Genomic DNA, 8318 nt, shown 5'->3' on the forward strand with positions numbered 1-8318 from the left:
TAAAGTTTTGGAACATCTACCCTGAAATTATTACTTGATTCTGACTTTGAATGGCAAGCAAATATCATCCTTAAATTGGTTGCTAGAAATTGAGTCTCGAAGGTTCAATTTAATCTTTTTAAGGGGAGTTTTTTTTTAAAACTTAAAAAAAAAAGTTTATTCATTTATTTCATGTATGTGAGTACCCTGTTGCTGTCTTCAGACACACCAGAAAAGGGCATCAGATCTCATTACAGATGGTTGTGAGCCACCAGGTGGTAGCTGGGAATTGAACTCAGGACCTCTGGAAGAACAGTCAGTTCTCTTAACTGCTGAGCCATCTCTCCAGCCCTTTAAGAGGAGAATTTAAAGCAGTAACTAAGAAAAATTAAAAATTTGAAGACCCATGTGTAGAAATTATAACTCAAGTTATGAAAACACTTATGAAGTAGCCAACACACATGACACACGTGACTGTTATCAATAGTTATGACAACACTTCTCTTAGGTTTTCTTTTATTTTTGCTTATTTTAAGACAGTCTTTTGATGAGCCCAGACTGCCCTAGAACTCACAGAGACCTTCTTGCCTCTGCCTCCAGAGTGCTGGGATTACAGGGCTGGTCCACCACAGTCAGCTTGTTTAGTGTCCTAAAAAAAAAAAAAAAGTCTTATATTAGCCTACATCTTCTAAATTCTTGTGCGACCAGAGCTGGCCACATACTGTGTTCTACAAGAAGTGAAGTTTGCCAGCTCCAGGCCTGGCCTGCAGATCAACCCCCCATGTTCTCTCCCGCTACTCACCCAGATGGAGAGGGTCCCCCAGGAACTCTAGGTTCTGAAGGTAACAGACATGCTTGTGGGAAGAAACGTGGGAGCCTGAATGTCTATGTGGAGCAGAGCCTCCTCATTAACTGACACGATGGCTCAAGAGAAGCAAGTTTGTGTTTGAGTTGTCTGTTACCACAGCTAGTTCATCTGTGGCAACGATGCGTCTCCCATGTCTGTGGAAGCTTTTACCTCCTTCAAATTCTCTCCCCTCATTAACTCAACAAAAGGGTCACCAAGCCACACCGATCTCTCTTTGGAGGTATAGTCTTTCCCAGTTCCTTCAAGACTTCGCTTCCTCCCAAGACTGGCCACCAGACTTCTCATCAGAGGCTACACACCTGTGTTGGTTAGCTTGTTAAATTGACACAAGCTAGGGTCGTCTGGGAAGAGGAACATTGACTGAGATAATGTTTTCATAGGATTGGCCTGTAGGCAACATTTTAAGGAACGGAATCTAAGTATCATGGTGAATTCAGTAAGTTCCCAATAGGACTCGCATGTAATAAGCGTGTTATTCAAGATAGAGCAACGTTTTAATGAACTGAAACACTGTTTCTTTGTGAATTCAGTTAGTTCCCAGTTGCAGGCTCTTGTAATATGTGTACTTTTAAAGATTTATCAAAATTTTCTGAACCGAATCTGAGTAACCTGGTGAATTCGGTTAGTTCCCAATAGGCCACAGTAGTAATAAGTGGACTGTTCGGGATATAGAAAAATTTTCATGAATGGAATCAAAATTTCTAGGCAAATTCAGTCAGTTCCCAATGGGACATGCTTGTATGAGTCTGCTTTTCAATACATAGCAACAATTTAAGGAACGGAATATAAGTATCATGCTAAATTCAGTAGGTTCCCAATAGGATTCGCATGTAATAAGCTTGTTATTCAAGAAAGAACAAAGTTTTAACGAACTGAAACACTGTTTCTTTGTGAATTCAGTTAGTTCCCAGTAGCAGGCTCTTGTAATATGTGTACTTTTAAAGATTTATCAAATTTTCCTGAGCCGAATCTGAGTAACCTGGTGAATTCGGTTAGTTCCCAATAGGCCACAGTAGTAATAAGTGGACAGTTCGGGATAAGAAAAATTTTCACGAATGGAATCAAAATTTCTAGGAGAATTTAAGAATCTAGGAAAAATTAATTTTCCTGATTAATGATTGATATGGGGAGGCCACAGTCACTGAGGGTGGTGCCACCCCTGGGTAGGTGGCTTGTTCTCCTTCTGTACATAAGAAAACCACGGGAGAGCAAGCCAATTATCAGCCATAGTTTCTGTTTCAGTTCCTGCCTTCAGGTTCCTTCCCTGGCTTCCGTCATTGATGGCTTGTGATGAGGAAGTGAAAGCCAAACAAATCAGTTCTCCCCCAAATGGCTCTTGACCATGGTGTTTACCACAGTAATAGAACGCTAAACGAGAACAACGCCGCTGGGTTTCTCAAGTCCGCCTCCTTAGCAACCATGTCCCAAAGAAACTGACACCACTCCTCTACTTCCTGCTTCATAACATCCCCAAGCCTCTGTGACTCTCTGTGGCTTCACCTCTGCCCTCTACTTGGCCTTGCAGATCAGGCCTTCTCCTCAGAGTCCCCTCCCACTCCAAGTACACCCCCCCCCATCACTCTTGCACTGACTGTTGCAGTAACTGTTAACACTCTGTCTAAGCTCCGCCCCACAGTTACCTGGCAACAGCCAGGTGTGCCTGACTCACTATAAAAGGGGCTCCTTGCCCCTTATCCTCTCTCTCTCCATTCCCTTCCCACCTCTCTCTCCACGTGCTCATGACCAGCCTCTATTCCTCTTCTCTCTCTCTCTCTCTCTCTCTCCCCCCCCCTCTGCCTTTTTCTCTTTCTACTACCCCCATAACTCTTCCCCATACCCTGAATAAACTCTATTCTATACTGTCTTGTGTCCTTCGGAGGACACCCTTACCCTACACCTGACCACACCTCCACAGAACACATTCCGTCTCTCTTGATCTTTTTATAAACACAACAGTAACTGTCTTTAAAAACGAACGTGAATTGTTAATTCCATCAAACAACATTACCCAGATTCTTTGGTCAAATTAGGCAAGCTTTATTTTCTGTCAGACAGGGCTATTTCCCTAAAGTGGGGTTTAAAGAATTAGCACTGGACATAGGAAAAGGTGGGGCTTATATAGCACCCCCAAATCTGCAAGACTAAATAGAGGGGTTTCAAGGGCTGGAGGATTTCCAGAGGAATTTTGGTTACATAGGGACTTGGCTGAACATCTCAAAATTATTTGGCAGAACGTCTCATCAGGGCAGAGGTTAGGGTATAGGGTGTGGAACATGTCAAACTCCAGAAGATAGGTTAAGACCTGGCTAAATCCAAGTTTTACAGAAAATAGGAATGACTTTGTAACAAGGTGGCTTTCACTCTTAAAATGGAGTCAGACTGGCCCATCATCCTTTCATGTCTTATGTGTCCCTTTCAAGTCCTTAATAGGGAGCAACCGTTTATATCCGTTGTATGGTCTGACAATGCCAGCAGACAGCAAGTGACTCAGCTGTTGTTGAAAATAGTTATTAGCTATTAATTAATTATAATTAATTAATTATAGTTATTAATGTGATGTGTCACACACACACACACAAACACACACAGTAATCAGGACTGAGTACTATCGGTCTATTTAATTAGCTTAACCCGATTACGGGGTGATTATTCCTAATCTGTTTTTATATACACTTGACTGGCTAATTCCCAAGTTACCTGCTGTTTGTCTCCCCCAGAATGCTTTTCTGCTCCATCAGCCTGTCCTCAGGATGCTCCTCTCCTGGCCACTTGCTCATGGTCTACCTCCACTCACAGCAGCCTCCTCTTCTCTCCTCTTCCTCCTCGTCCTTCTCTCCCAGGGTCCCTACCTACGACCTCCAGCCGGGTAATGGAAACACTGCCTACCTCTATTCCCCCAAGTAGTTGGCTGCAGCCATTTTTATTTAACCACTCAGAGAAGCTTGGTGAGCAGAGTTTATACAACATTATTTGCTGTGCATGAGAATTTGCTCACTGGGACTGCAGCCAGATCTTGGGGACCAGTATTTAGCATTTGAATATCCAGACCAACCCCCAACGCTCAGCACTTTCTATTTGGCAAGAGACAAAATTTGTATCACGGCTAGGGTCTCTTTAATGCAGTCTGATTGGATAGCACAGAATAAATGTTTCTTCAAGTCATCCTCCTTGTTCTTTGCATAGAGCAGGTCAGTGCCTACTCATATTGTAGAAGTATTTTAGCTAACGTATCTAGCTGTTGATAGACATTGCTCTATTTGGTTTCAACAGGTACCTCTTTTAACAGTGAGGGAGCCTGGTGTGCCAACAGGCAATACATATAGTCATTTTGTTCCCCTTGACAAGGAGTTTCATTTGAATTGAACATTCTAGCCTCTGATGAGGATAAGGGGCAATGTATTCTCTTAAGTACTTCCTGCTGAAATTAGGACTCCATCATCAGGGCCCAAGAAGGCTGGATCAAAGCCCAGAAAGGGCTTAGGGCAAAGGGGTATTCATCAGAAGCATCTGACTCACTGTGGCAGCCGAGGAAATGGAGCAGCCACCTCAGCTGGAATGGTTCACATTCTTCATCAGCAATCAGGGCTTTCTGGGTTTATAGGACTACTTGGAGTTCCCATGTAGCTCACCTTTGGGTCAGTTTGTAGGTCACAGCTGACTTCTGGATGCTGTTTACCAGCTCAGTGGGACTCTGCAAGCACAGACATAGACTAGGGATAGAAAATAAAGTAAGGAGCCTAGAGAAACATCTTACATTTGGAGAGTTCCCTTTCAGAACAGGCAGCACGCAGGAACATTACGTGGACAGCATTTGCTCTGCGACAGGTGGATCAAGTTGGGGATTCACTGAAGTTTATGTGAATCATTCACAAAAAGATAAAAGTTTTAGTTACATTAGCATCACCATGGTTTGCATTTACTGAAATCCGTGTTGTAGAAAAAGCAGCTAACACGTATCTATAAATAGCTGGAGTAGACTTCTGGTTTTGAGTCATAACAAAAGTTTTAATTTTGGGTTAAAAAGTGTGAAGATTTTTTTCCATACCCAGAGGACTGGATACACACACACACACACACACACACACACACACACACAGAGAGAGAGACACTCACTGCTTTTAGCATTATGAGAAGCACCTTCAAATCTATATTTAGGAGACAATCAAAGGTAATTAAAAATTTGAGGTTGTGACCGATAATAGTAGCCAGAGCATCAGAATTCCACTCATCAATGTTAAAACTCTGAACCTAATTCTTAGGCAAATGGAATGAACTAGAAAATATCATCTTGAGTGAGGTAACCCAATCACAGAAAGACACACTTGGTATGCACTCACTGATAAGTGGATAATCGCCAAAAAGCTCGAATTACCCAAGATGCAATCCACAGACCACAGGAAGCTCAAGAAGGATGACCAAAATGTGGATGCTCCCACTCCTTCTTAAAAGGGGGGAAAATATCCATAGGAGGGGATATGGAAGCAAAGTTTAGAACAGCAACTCAAGGAATGGCCATTCAGAGCCTGCCCCACATGTGGCATATATATACATATACAGCCACCCAAATTAGATAAGATTGATGAAGCTAAAAAAAAAAAATGCATGCTGAGGGGTTGGGGATTTAGCTCAGGAAGGCCCTGGGTTTGGTCCCCAGCTCCGAAAAAAAGAAAAGAAAAAAAAAATGGATGCTGAAAGGGACTGGATATAGATCTCTCCTGAGAGACACATCCAGAGCATGTCCAATACAGAGGTCAATGCTAGCAGTAAACTACTGAACTGAGAACAGGACCCCCTTTGTGGGAATTAGAGGAAGGAGTGAAAGAACTGAAGGGGCTTGCAACCCCATAAGAACAGCAATGCCAACCAACCAGAGCTTCCAGGGACTAAACCACTACCCAAAGACTATACATGGACTGACCCAGGGCCCCAACTGCACATGTAGCAGGAAATAGCCTTGTTGGGGCACTAGGGGAAGGGGAAGCCCTTGATCCTGCCAAGGTTGGACCCCCAGTGCAGGGGAATGGGGGGCAGTAAGGGGAATGTATGGGGGGAATACCTGTATGGGGGAGGGGAGGGGATAGGGGGCTTACGGACAGGAAACCGGGAAGGGGAATAACCTTTGAAATGTAAGCAAAGAAATATATCTAATAAAAAATTAAAAAATAAACAATCAAATCTAAAAGACAAAACAAAACAAAACTCTGAACCTTTGAAATCTTTGTGTAACAACAGCGCAGAGTGATACATTTACATCATAAGTCATTTTTAGAACTTCATAGTCTAAGTTTTTATATCCTCAGGACTTTGTATGACTTTTATTACTCTAGAATAGTTTTCTTAGACCGTCAGAATTCACACAAATTTAAAGCCTTTTTTACTCCAACCATCTAACAGGATACACAGGTAGTTGATCACCACGAGTCCCATTAAATAAAGGAATAGTTAAAAAGTTACCTCTGAAACCTGTTTATCCTTTACCACAAAGCCTGTTAGTAAGGCCAGCCTGTCTATTGAGTTGGTCTTTCTCAGCAGAAGACCCAATGGCTCTAGAAAGGCTCGCTTCATATATAAAATGAGGCATCGGGCAGCTGTTGTCCAACGAAGACCATCTCGCTGTCAACATCATCGGAAATCTAAGAAGGCTAACCCATAGCAGGGAGTAGAATCCTAACGGCCTCTATATCAATTAAAATGACAGAGACTTACTGTTACTTGGACAGTTACCTAGGCTCCAGGGGTGCTTTTATTAGAGGCTGATGTCAGTCTTCGACTATCACACAGAACCACACCGCAGCTTATGCTGCTGTAGGAGAGCACAAGTCTTTGGCAGCCAGACCTGAAAAGTCTGAGAGGTTTTCCTGTGTTTGGGGAACTTGGGGAAATTGACCTACCTTGACTTAGGCAGAGCAGAGCAGTCAACCCAATAGTGACCGCAGTTTGTGCAAGGCCTTGGCCACAGGCGAGGCTTTGGGGAAGTGGTTAACATTATCATAATACGTGTATGTCCCCAACAGTCTTCTTTGGAGACCTTAAGGTTGCAGCTAGGATCTGGCATTTCTGTCTTTCATACGAAGCTTTTTCCATTAAACATTTTGCACAGCATATTCCACAGATCTCTCTGAAAGGTTTTGAGAGCACTCTATTAAGTATGCAAAAGTTTAAATAAACTTTACTTGTTTTTAGGTTATGTGTTACATTTGCACCCAGCATGACTCCGGTTGTCAACATATTGACATATGTGTTATTTATAATGTTACCGACTACCAACCTGGATGTGTTCGTTTTCTTTTGTATAGCTAAAAAGTTAATGGTTCTTATAAGATTAGGCTTCAAACTCAATTCTAAATTGGTTTTATTTTAACAGTATCTCTTAGAAAGGCTGACCTTTCTAAGGTGGTGGTCTACACTGGGTGTGCTGTAGGCACAGTAGAATTTATCCGGAAACACAGTAGCCATTGATAACTCCTGCTACATCCAACAGTCGGAGCCAGTCCTTAGCGATCATAGTTTGCTACCCATAACCAACACCCAAACATGGGTTGTTTGGGCTTCCATCCTCCCCTGCAGAGCCAGAAGTAGGCATGCGTACATCACCAAAGTCAGCATCTCCTTTTCAAGGCAAGACAGGCTTTACGACGCCATCTTTGTGCTAGAGTTCCCCATGAAACCAGAATTTTATGGGATTCTTTTAGGCTTAGTCCTCTACGTAAAGCGTAATCTAGGATTGGCAAAATTACCAGAAGAACTTTTGTATATTTCGAATGTCAGCATCTCTGGTTTGAGAAATGCAGACGCAATGAATGCGAGGATGTTTAAGGATAAACACCGAAGCCATCATGCCCCTCCCCTCTGCTTTCGGTTTTGTCTGTTAGACACCATCTTCCTACCATTTGCCTCCGGAGCCCCTTTTAGCTGTGCTCATCTTCGCTTAAGAGCCTGCTTCTAGGACGGACCTTGTCAGACAGTCACGGCTCCTCACTTGATGAAAACTGCACATGCATCTGTTGATATCTGAGGCTGCCTAGAACTCATTTCATGTAACATTCCAGCAATGTCTGCTGGCAAAAGTCCTGGGCTGTTTTTTTTTTTTTCATAAAAATAATAAAGAGGAAGTAACCCATGGGGTGGAGGGAGAAGTGACAGACTTTAGTTGGGCCTGTGTGTTTCACCGAAAGAAACATGAATCTTTGTATCTATGGCCTAACTCTAGTTTTGTTTTTTTTTTTTCAATCTTTTACTTAGAATAATATAGATTCTTGCCATCTTCGCCTGTCCAAAACCCTGTTCAGATCCTATCTCATGACATTAAACCTCTGCTGGTCCTTCTAAATTATATTTTAATCAGAAGACTCAAGTAGGGGATGCTAGTCCCTGCTAGTGACTGTCAGAGTGGCATCAAAATCTAATACAAGGGGTGAGAGGCCCCATGTCATGAGGTGGCCTGGGAGATCTCTCTCTCTCTCTCTCTCTC

The 8318-nt window shown here is 42.7% G+C and overlaps 1 long non-coding RNA gene across 3 annotated transcripts; it reads right to left on the reverse strand.

Annotated features, from left to right (window-relative positions):
- Positions 1–456: 456 nt before the first annotated feature.
- LOC102548435 (uncharacterized) lies at positions 457–6732 on the reverse strand. 3 transcript variants are annotated; one of them, XR_005489026.2, is made up of 3 exons: positions 6572–6732; positions 4477–4538; positions 457–628 (listed from the first exon to the last, which is right to left on the reverse strand). It is a non-coding gene; the product is annotated as an uncharacterized LOC102548435 (long non-coding RNA). The 3 variants fall into 3 exon arrangements; XR_594296.4 differs by having other exon boundaries at positions 4364–4538; XR_005489027.2 differs by having other exon boundaries at positions 4364–4557.
- Positions 6733–8318: the final 1586 nt, after the last annotated feature.

The sequence above is a fragment of the Rattus norvegicus genome, chromosome 9 (assembly GCF_036323735.1).
Source record: "Rattus norvegicus strain BN/NHsdMcwi chromosome 9, GRCr8, whole genome shotgun sequence".
NCBI classification, from domain to species: Eukaryota; Metazoa; Chordata; class Mammalia; order Rodentia; family Muridae; genus Rattus; species Rattus norvegicus.